Below are 10,326 nucleotides of genomic sequence, written 5' to 3'. Positions count from 1 at the left end.
CACAAGATGTTATGAGTGAATTATGCAATTCCTGAAGTGATAAAAGACCTAAAAATATTGTCAGAACAACTTCTGTATGTTCGGCAGAGGCAGAAAGGTGTTTTCTTTTTAAGATGCACATAATATGTTCAGAGAACATGTTTTTAATATATCAAACGCAATGATCATTGTCCAACTGACCTACCTCTCAAGGAATGGGATCCTTTTCTTACGGTGAAAAGATACCTAAGGATAAACCACACATGCTTGGATAAAAGTGAAGAACATTGTATGTGAGGACCCCAATTAAGAATCAATATGAAAATATCCTAAACAGCAGTTTTATTGTTTTTTGTCAGGTGTTATTTAATGTCTTTAAATTTTAAAAGACTTTATTATAACCTAATCTAGTTTTTATACCTCTTTTATTGTTTTTATTTAAATATTAACTGTGTCAAATAATAAACTACCTTTCATGATATCTTTTTTCATACTTAAAATGATCATTAGGGCAGTGAACCAGGAGCTAAATTATTTGAATCCCACCACTGCTCTTAAGTTGGATTATACTTAAGATATTACTGCAAGTGCCTTTTTGATGAAGTTCAAAGACTACAAACTTCAGTATGGAGAACAATGAAACTCAAAACAAACAAAAAATTCCTTACAACTACGCAAATAGACAACATGATAATAAATGGGGAAAAGATTCAAGTTTTCACTAATTTCATTTTGCTTGGATCCACGGTCAGATCTCGTGGAAGGATCAGTCAAGAAGTCAAAAGATGTCTTCCATAGAGCAAATCTGCTCCAGAAGACTAGTTAAAAACTAAAAGAGCAAGGATGCCCCTTTGAAGACTAACCTGTGCCTGACTTATACCATGGTATTTTCAATATCCCATATGCATGTGAAAGAGTCCATGTATTTGAAATACGGTGCTAATGAAGAATATTGAAAATACTGTGGATTGGCAAAACAACAAAGAAATCTGTGCAACCAGAAGGCTTTTTAGAAGAAATAATGTTAAAACTTCGTTTCACATCCTTTGTGCATGTTAACTTTAGAGATCAACCCCTAGAGAAAGGCATCATGCTTGGTAAAGTAGAAGGTTAGAGAAAAAATAAGAATACTGTTAAGGAGGTGGATTGACACAGTGGTTGCAACAATGGCCTCAAAAATAATCATTGTAAGGATGGTGAAGGACCAGATGTTGTTTCTTATTATTGTACATAAGCAAATATAATTCAGAACTATCTTCTTGGCACCTAAAAAGAGCAACACCAAGCCTGGTACTTTCCATAATTGCAAATAATCCAGGCATTGAAAGAAAAAAAATAGAACCAAAACATCTAAATTAAATGTCCCTTGCCCTATTCCGATTTAGAATGAAGGGGCTTCTGAGATGAACCAGAACTTTTCTTGATGTGTCACATAATCTACAAAGCGCAACTGCTATGTATATTATTCATGGACACCTCCACCATTCACTGTCATCGAACCAATTCCAAGTCAGAGAAAGCCTATAGGACAAAACGGAACGGCACCACAGCGATTCTGGGGCTGTAAGCTTTGCAGGAGCAGTCTGTCTCCTCTTTATCCCAAGGAGCCGCTGGGGGGTTTGAAACACTTATCTTTTAGTATGAAGTTTTATGTTCAACCCAACTCTTCTCAGGACTCTAGAAGTGACAATATGGTCAATTTCCTGCAAATCATGTACAAATCTTAAGTCTCTATTATTTGGTGTCTTGCCGGGAAGAACAGGGCTGTTGCAAAGAACAACAAAGCCTTAGAAAACCTTGTAACATTATAGTTAGTCCTACGTTGAGAAGCTACTAGGGGATTTTTTGCAAAGGATTGATTGTCCAGTTAAGACTCATCTTACATCAGTAGATGTTGTAGCCCATTAGGTTTCAGGAAAAGAGATGTGTTTGGGGGTTAAAGGACTAAGCTGGGCTATATTGAAGAGCCTGAGCAAGTGCTTGCAGACCGAAAATATTTTCCTGAATATTATCTAATTCAGGATCTGTTTACTTGTGACTGTTGGGCAGGTTCAATAAAATGCCCCAATTTTCATTAAATTATAAATGACACATCCTTTTAGTAGACTATCTCTCCATAACATATTAAATAGGGTATAAAAGCTAATCAAAAAAAGACCTTCAGTAATACCTAAAGATATAGAAATGAACTGGGATTATACCATTTCTTGAATAGGAACTACTATATTTTTTGAAGGTTTTATGCTCTGGGGCAAGAAATTTTGCAAAAGCATAGGGTTAATAGCAGATATGGTGACTTCAGTATCCATTAAAATTTTTCAATGTTGTCCACTAATGTATAACATGCATGTTGTATTCATTTTTCAAACTCAGCAAGCCCCTCACAAGTTAATTTCCAATGTTGTTCTATGCAAAACATACGTTTGTGCCTATAATTTACATGAGCATGTTATATGTGGGATTATATGGCAATTCTTTTTGAAATCAACCAGGTTCTGCTAAGAGTTTTATTCCTTAAAAAGTTCTCCTCCTAACTTCTTATAACAGTTGATTCCATTCTGCAGTCTGCTTGAATCCCTCTGCCCTGATTCCTATTCATGATGAAGATGCGTGTGCTTCTCATGATGGTTCAGATTGAACGGAACAATTATTGATCCTTAAAAAGACGTAAAGAAAGCTCTTGTGATAAATTCTGATATAGCTTTTTTTTTGGAGGTGGCTCGTATGAGAAACATAATCCTACTAGCCCTTGCTATCAGACTGGGTATGCAGTGACAACTTCTACCAGACATCATGAAAATCAGTGCTTCTTGAAGCCATGTCAGCCCAACAAGCTAAAGTGATTGATTTCACTAAAATCTGCAGGGCTTATTCTGCAAGGTGTGTGAATATTTTCACGGATGCTTGGTATTGTTTGGAATTGTATGTAAATGATTTTGGACAACAGATTGCTAACCTCTTCTTTAAGTTCCATAAAAATTAATAGATTTTTAGACACTTTGCTGCTCCCTTATGAATGTGCTATTATAAAAATACAAGCTTATCAGCAAATGAGCGTACCCCAAACTGTAGATATTACAGGGAATGTTCTTGATAACCAACTAACTAACCAATCTGCTTCTCAAATCACTATCACTCCCACAATAAAAAAAAATTAAGTCATTTCATGTAATTGCCATCCACCAGTTGCTGCAGGTCTTTTGGCTACTAATTTCCAAGTGATTTGAAACATCAACATTTAGCTGAAAATGAAGAAATTGGCATATGGAACAAAGGACAAAGGACAATGTTTTCAAAACCCTGTTACAAAATTAGGTCCAGGACCTAACCCAAAGCTTTCCTTGCCCAAGTTGTGACATAACTCCATGAAGTGGTTCCTTCATAAAGAGTCCCAAAACATTGTACGTTTGAAAAATACTACCAGTGGGGATAGTTTTTGGAAACAAGTAAATATGTTATTTACTATTGTTCTGTTTTTTATTAAGATAACATCAAAGAACATCTTAGGTATCAACCGAAACACCCTCTTTATTTCTGGAGTCATGCTTGAGTGGCCATTCCATTTTATCCTGCTCCCACCATTCAATAACTGCAAGCACCTGTTAGCAATGGTGTTCAGATTTTCACCTTGGGGAGAAGCAATTTCTAGCTGCTGTACAACTGCAACCTTTATAGCTAAGAGCATTTTTGAAAGCCCCATTTCTTTGGGAGGGGGACAAACCAAAAATTCTTTGAAGCAACAGAGGAAAACACTTTACCCATTTTCCAGAAATTACACTGTCCACAACATTGCCAGTCTTCTGCATGAGAATATGGTAAGACAAGCAAATGCAGTGTGGGGCACGTAAACATCCAGACTGTTATCCAGCACTATATAAGCAGTCTGAAAAAACAAACAAACAAACAAACAAACAACCAAGCAAGCAAAATCCTCACTTCCGTCCAGTTGATTGTGACTCACAGGGACCGTATGTGATAATGCTTCTGTGGGTTTCTTTGGCTGTAAATCTTTATAGGAGCAGAAAGTCTCATTTTTCTCCCATGGAGTGGCTGGTGGATTTGAACTACTGACTGAACTTGCATTAGCAGCCCAAGTGGTAACCTATTATGCCATTAGGACAGTAGTTTCTACTAGTTTGGCCTTTGTACCTACAACTCTACAAGTCTAAGGCAGATGACATCATATTAAACCATAGGGTGAAGTTGCAGACTGTAATATTGCACAGCACTGTGTTGCCTCTGTAGTTTTTAATGAAACACTAAGGGATTTCCAAATATTTCATGCACAAATAGAGAAACATCTAGATGGTACCCCAAACACACTACCACAGAGTCAATTCTTACGCATAGATATACTATGGGACAGAGTTGAACTGCCCCGGTGGATTCCTCAGACTGTAACTCTTTATGAGAGTAGAAAGCCAAGTCTTTGTCCCAAGAGAGAATAATTTTGGTATAATAAAATCTCTATTGACTAAGTTTATGAATCTCTAAATTTAGCTCAAACTAAAGTTCTTCTTCTAGTCCTTTTTAAAATTTAGAGTCAACTCCAGGTTGGTCCATATAACTTTACCCCAATTGAGATCATCATTTTACTGCTCATCGTGATGCTAATATTGTCCAGTTCAACTAGTTCACTATGCCAACAGCTACTAAAAAGACAACAATTCAGACAGTAGGCCAAAGATTATTCCTCGCAAGTTAAGGAAGCATTTAAGTATACAAATTCCCAGCATGAAGAGTTACTAAAGATTGTATCAGGACATTATGTATGCTTTAATGAATGTCAACTAAAATAATTCTTAGATTCTAACTGGATAGGGCTGTATTTAGTCCCCCTTAATAACCTATGTTCTGCTAGATAAAAGGAAATTAAGATTTGAATATATTTGCTTTAATTAAAGCCAACTGTATGAAGAAGAAAAAAAAAACACTTTAAAATGTCCTAGGATCCAGAAGCGAAGGACTCTTGAAGTAGGCAGTTTATCGTAAGGTCATCGAAAAAAAGAATCCATGCTTCCTGCTGAGATCTTTGGATTTTGCTTACAACTGTGACTTTCTTGTTCTACTGGTGGTACTCCAATCATCATCATTTTGATTCCTGGTAAAATGTGTCCTTATGTGTCTTCTTAACCTTTTTTACTTAAGTTAATATTGTGGGAATTCGTACTTTAATTGTCTTATTACATACTTATGGCAAATTTTATTTTTCTAATGCAGGTAATCAAGTATGCTTATTTTATTACATTTGTTGTAGCTGTAGTTTTATGTTATCTTTTTTATTATATTAATTTGGGGTAGTTTTTCTTCATTATAAACCCTTCATTAGTTTCACTTTATGACTCTCAGTAATTCCATTAATACACGGAGTCTTTGTTGACATAACTTAATAAGTAGTTAGTGCATATATCTGGATTGAATTTTGGATCTATCATGCCTTTCCATATTCTAGACATCAAAAGTCAGATCCATTATAGTCCATTACTATTATATTAAATATTACCTTAAAGTGAGTTGCACATGTTAGACTATGCCATCCTTCTGAGTTGTTAGCGCAAATCTGGTACTATAATTTAACTTAGTCCAACCCATTACACTCAATCAGGCCATAGAATGCTTGAGGGCATGATTAATATACTGTAGAGGTGTTCATGTTTGCCAAATTAGTACTTTACACCAATGTGAAGAAATTCCTACACTTTGCAATCTTATCAAGTAAGGCAAAAGAAGTATCTGATTATGTAAACGATATAATATCCCCACTTGTACTAAACTTTTGGAGTCTCTAATTTGGGAAAAAAAACAATTTAATCGCAACATTCCCTTTTCACAGGGTTATACCAGAGGCTAGCATGATCTGTTCTTCTTATGTAGGTAGGATATCATAAAAGACCAAACTCAAGTAATGAACCCTTTGGCCATACCCTATGTAGGTAGATAGTAAATATGCCAATACATTTTCATTTTAAAATATTCATTCTTATTGCATAATTTAAAATTAAGGAAGGTCTGTGAAGAGGTTGTAAGCTTTACCATATTCATTCAATCAATATACTGAGCAACTGATCCATAAAGCTGTAATATGTAACGAGTTAGACATCAGAATTGGAAAAAGACTCACTAAAACCTTGCAACATGCAAATGAAACAACCTTTGTGAAATTTAAAAGCTAAGGGAACTTGAAGTGCTTACTGATGAAGATCAAAGACTACAGCCTTCAACTTGATTACACCTCAGCATGAAGAAAATAGAAATCCTCACAAATGAATCAATAAGCAACACCACAATAAACAGAGAAAGCTGTCCAATATTTCATCTTGCTTGTATCCACAATCAACGTCCCTGGAAGCAGTAGTGAGGGAATCAAATGATGTATGGCACTGGTGAAAGGTACTTCAAACATGCAAACACAAATAAATGAATTCAGTGCTATCAAGTCCATTCTGATGCATGTCGACCCTATGATTCAAACAATAACTTCAGTGTTAGGAAAAAATACATATCACTTTTAAGACTAAGGTATGCCTGACCCAAGAAATTATATTTTTCAGTTACTTTATATGCATGTGAACGCTGGATATTGAATAAGGAAGATCTAAGAAAAATTGATAACTGGGAAACATGGTATTGGTGAGCAATATTAAATCTACAAGAACACACAAAACTGCCTGAGAAGAAGGACAGGCAGAAGGATCCTTAGAAGTGAAGATAGAAAGATGCAGATCTCATGTCCTTTGAACATGTTTTAAGGAGAAATAAGTTTTTAGAGAAAGACATCGTGTTTTGCATAGTAGAGGATCAACAAGAAGATGAAGACTATCAGATTGATTAATACAGTAGTTGGAACAATAGGCTCAAATATAGTAATGAGGGTGAAGATGGTGAAGGAAAAAGAAGTGATTTTGTTCTGCATAAGGTCACTATGAGTCATAACTGCCTGGATAGTACCTAACAACAATAACAACATGATGAAAGCACACACTGGACCAGTGAATTGAAAATCTTTGCCCAATACATGAGGTATGTTCTCAACTCTAATATTAACCCTCTAAAAGAGAGGCCTGGAGATAAATGGGTGTTCCTCCAAACCCTTTTACCAGCATATGACATCCAGAACTTAAGACATCTCTTTGCAATCTAACTTCTAACGTGTAATAAAAAGCCAATGGCATTCTTGATAAAATAGAAGCTCAACAGAAGTATTCAGAATCACTTGTACTAGATAACACAATATTTCCAGATTTCTTTTTAACACAAAAGGGAGTATTTGTCCATATTAATGCCTTGTGCTGTCTGTAGATACAGTCTTAAAGGGAAGTAGAATAAGACATTACATAGATCTGCCAGAGAGTTAGCTACCTGGCTTCATTAAATACCCCTATGCCTGACTCCTTTCTCTTGGTATTATAGCTACTTACCTAATTGCATTGGTTCTTGATCACCATCGTTATTACAAACAGATGTAATAATCTTGATTAGTATAATATTTATTAAGGACAAATGTAATGCACTATAAATTGTTTTTCTAATATCCACAGCCAAAACTCTAAACCTCTTGCTATTCATGTATGCTATGTATCTTGAGAGAAACCTGATATCACATATTGAGTTAACCTTTTCAATATAAGCTATTCTTCTAAATGTGGCCCTTTTTGGCACATATTCTAACCAAATGATCACAGAAGTGTCATGTCTAAGCTATGGCTCACTGAACTTGGCTGCCACTGAGAACTATTCTTCTACACAGAATGGTAACGTGTGGTAGTTACATAATCTGTTGTCAATTTGAGAGGATTAAGAGCGAAGGTGTGGACTTTAGCCTGTCAATCACAGCTTGATGAACTCATTTGATAGCTCGCTGGTGACAGGACATGGGCTCACTCCCTAGGAGACATTGTAGCTGACAAGACACATGGAGCTATGCTAGTGACCTGAGCTGGAAGAACCATGTGGAGACCCTTGCTATTGTTACCCTATTTCCCCAAAAGTAAGACATCCCCCCAAAATGAGACCTACTTACAGTTTTGCCTCTTGCTGAAATATACAGCATCCCCCCAAAAATAAGACCTCCCTGAAAATAAGGGTTTGGATTGTTATGATGCTGTTCCAGAAGATGATGACATGACTGTCATTGAATAAATGAGTAAATGTACCATAGATTTTTGTACATGAAAATAATGGTAGTAACAAGAAATTTTTGATACTGTAGGATTCGCAGTTTGTCTGGTTATGTTGGCTTGTGATGACAACTACTACCATACCGTATACAGGTAATAAATTTCCTTTTTTGTTGTTCAACAATAAATGTGTACCGTATTCTTTTTCATGGAAAAATAAGAAATCCCCTGAAAATAAGACCTAGCACATCTTTGGGAGCAAAAATTAATATAAGACACTGTCTTATTTTCGGGGAAACAGGGTAATACGCTTGCAATGCCATGGGATCCACAAGACTTCCCACCCACTGGCCTGTGATCTTCCTGCATTCGGTGTCATTGCGTGTGTTGTGTGAGTCTGAAGAGGACTTTATAGAATGGTATCAGAGATATGGGCTAATATCAGACTTATGGACTTGATTTGGACTGGGACATCCTATCTTAATGTGCTTAGTACAAGTCTCTCAACGGTAGTGCTTTCTAATTTAACTGTTTATTTCTTGTATTATATATTTATCTGCATATGATTTAACAGTTCATTTCTCTTTATATATCTAATTATCTTTATAAATAAATATATTAAATTATTAGGAATTTGGTTTAATCTCTCTAGAGAACCCTGTCTAACACATTTTGGTACCAGGAGTGGGGTACTGGAGAAACAAATCATAAGATAGAGAGTAGATGTTTGTTTGACCTCTCCCTCCTGGAAGTTTTCCTCCTTTGTCTAGTCAGAGGTCAGATAAAGCCACACTGTTTACTGGGTTGTTTCTGGGAAGTAGGAAAATAGAAAGTTTGTAAATCCACTTGCTTCAGCCATTAAAATTTGATCTTTAAATGGGTTTAGGCTATGCCTGCAAATAAAGTTTTGAAAATATATACCCCACTCTCGGTACATTGAGTTAGTTAATTGTGCCAGCCTGGCCGATAATCACATGTGGGGCTAATTGAAAGGCGGAGGGATAAATGGGTGGTGAGCCTCGCCTTTTTTGTTTTTGGGTTTTTTTGTTTTTTGTTGTTTGCCCGGGGTGCAGCTGCCTTAGCAGTTTCCTGCTTCAGCTTGCAAGATTGACTTCCTACAAGACATTCCCAAGGAGAAGCTACATGGACCTATCCCGATGCAGCCCTGGGTGCTGGAGCAGCCATGTGGAGACCACTGCTAGTGCTGAGATGCTTATTTGTTCACTGACTCAGCTTTCCTCCTGCAGTGGGCATCATTGCCTCTGTTTTGTGAGGTGGAGGACTTTGTGGACTGGTGTTGGGTTAATGGGTTAATGTTGGACTGTGGGCTTGGGCAGCATTGGGTTGGGATGTTTTCGTGATGCACATTTTCTTTACATAAAACTCTCTCTTATACATAAGTTGCTGTGGATTTGTTTCTCCAAAGTACCCAGAGTAATACACATGGCTTGGGTCTGGCATATTTTAACCTTTAAAGTATCATTTTTGCTTTTCAATACTATGCAGAGGTCTTGTCCAGCAGATTTACCTAATGCAATGACACTTCTTCTTGATATCTGGACTGCTGCTTCCATGAACATTGATTGTGGATCTAAGTATGAAAATAACTTTTGGCAACTTCAACCTTTTCTCCATTTGTCATGATACACATATCCGTCCAGTTGTGAGGATTTTGGTCTTCTTTATATTGAGTCATAACCCATACTGAAAGCTGCAACCATTTATCTTCATCAGCAAGTGCTTCAAGTTCTCACTTTCAGCAAGAGAGTTTGTGTCATCTACACATCTCAGGTTGTCAAGAAACCTCCAATCGTAATGCTGCATTTTTCTTCATATAATCCATCTTCTTTGATGATTTGTGCAGGATACATATTGAATAAGTATTGTAAGAGTATACAACACTGATCCCCTCCTTTCCTGATTTTAAACCTTGCAGTATTCTATTGTTCTGTTCACACAACTGCCTCTTGACTCATGTACAATTGACAGAGGAACACAATGAAGTGTTACAGAATTGTTAACATTTATTGAGTATTAAATGCTTCACATACGTGATGTCATTTAAACCTCACAAACTAAGTGAGAATCTCCCACTTTATAAATCAAGAAAACTAAGGCTCTAGGGTTAAATTTCCTTCTGTAGGTATTTATTTTCAGCTCTATCAGACTCTAGTTTAGGCAGCTCCTTGACCCCAAAAGATACATTTATATATAACAATAAGGGAATAGA

This window comes from Echinops telfairi, unplaced genomic scaffold, assembly GCF_000313985.2.
Source record: "Echinops telfairi isolate 266 unplaced genomic scaffold, ASM31398v2 ScPeMD7_7427;HRSCAF=8465, whole genome shotgun sequence".
Classification (NCBI taxonomy): domain Eukaryota; kingdom Metazoa; phylum Chordata; class Mammalia; order Afrosoricida; family Tenrecidae; genus Echinops; species Echinops telfairi.
The sequence above is the reverse complement of the archived record's forward strand: the minus strand, read 5'-3'. Positions refer to the sequence as shown.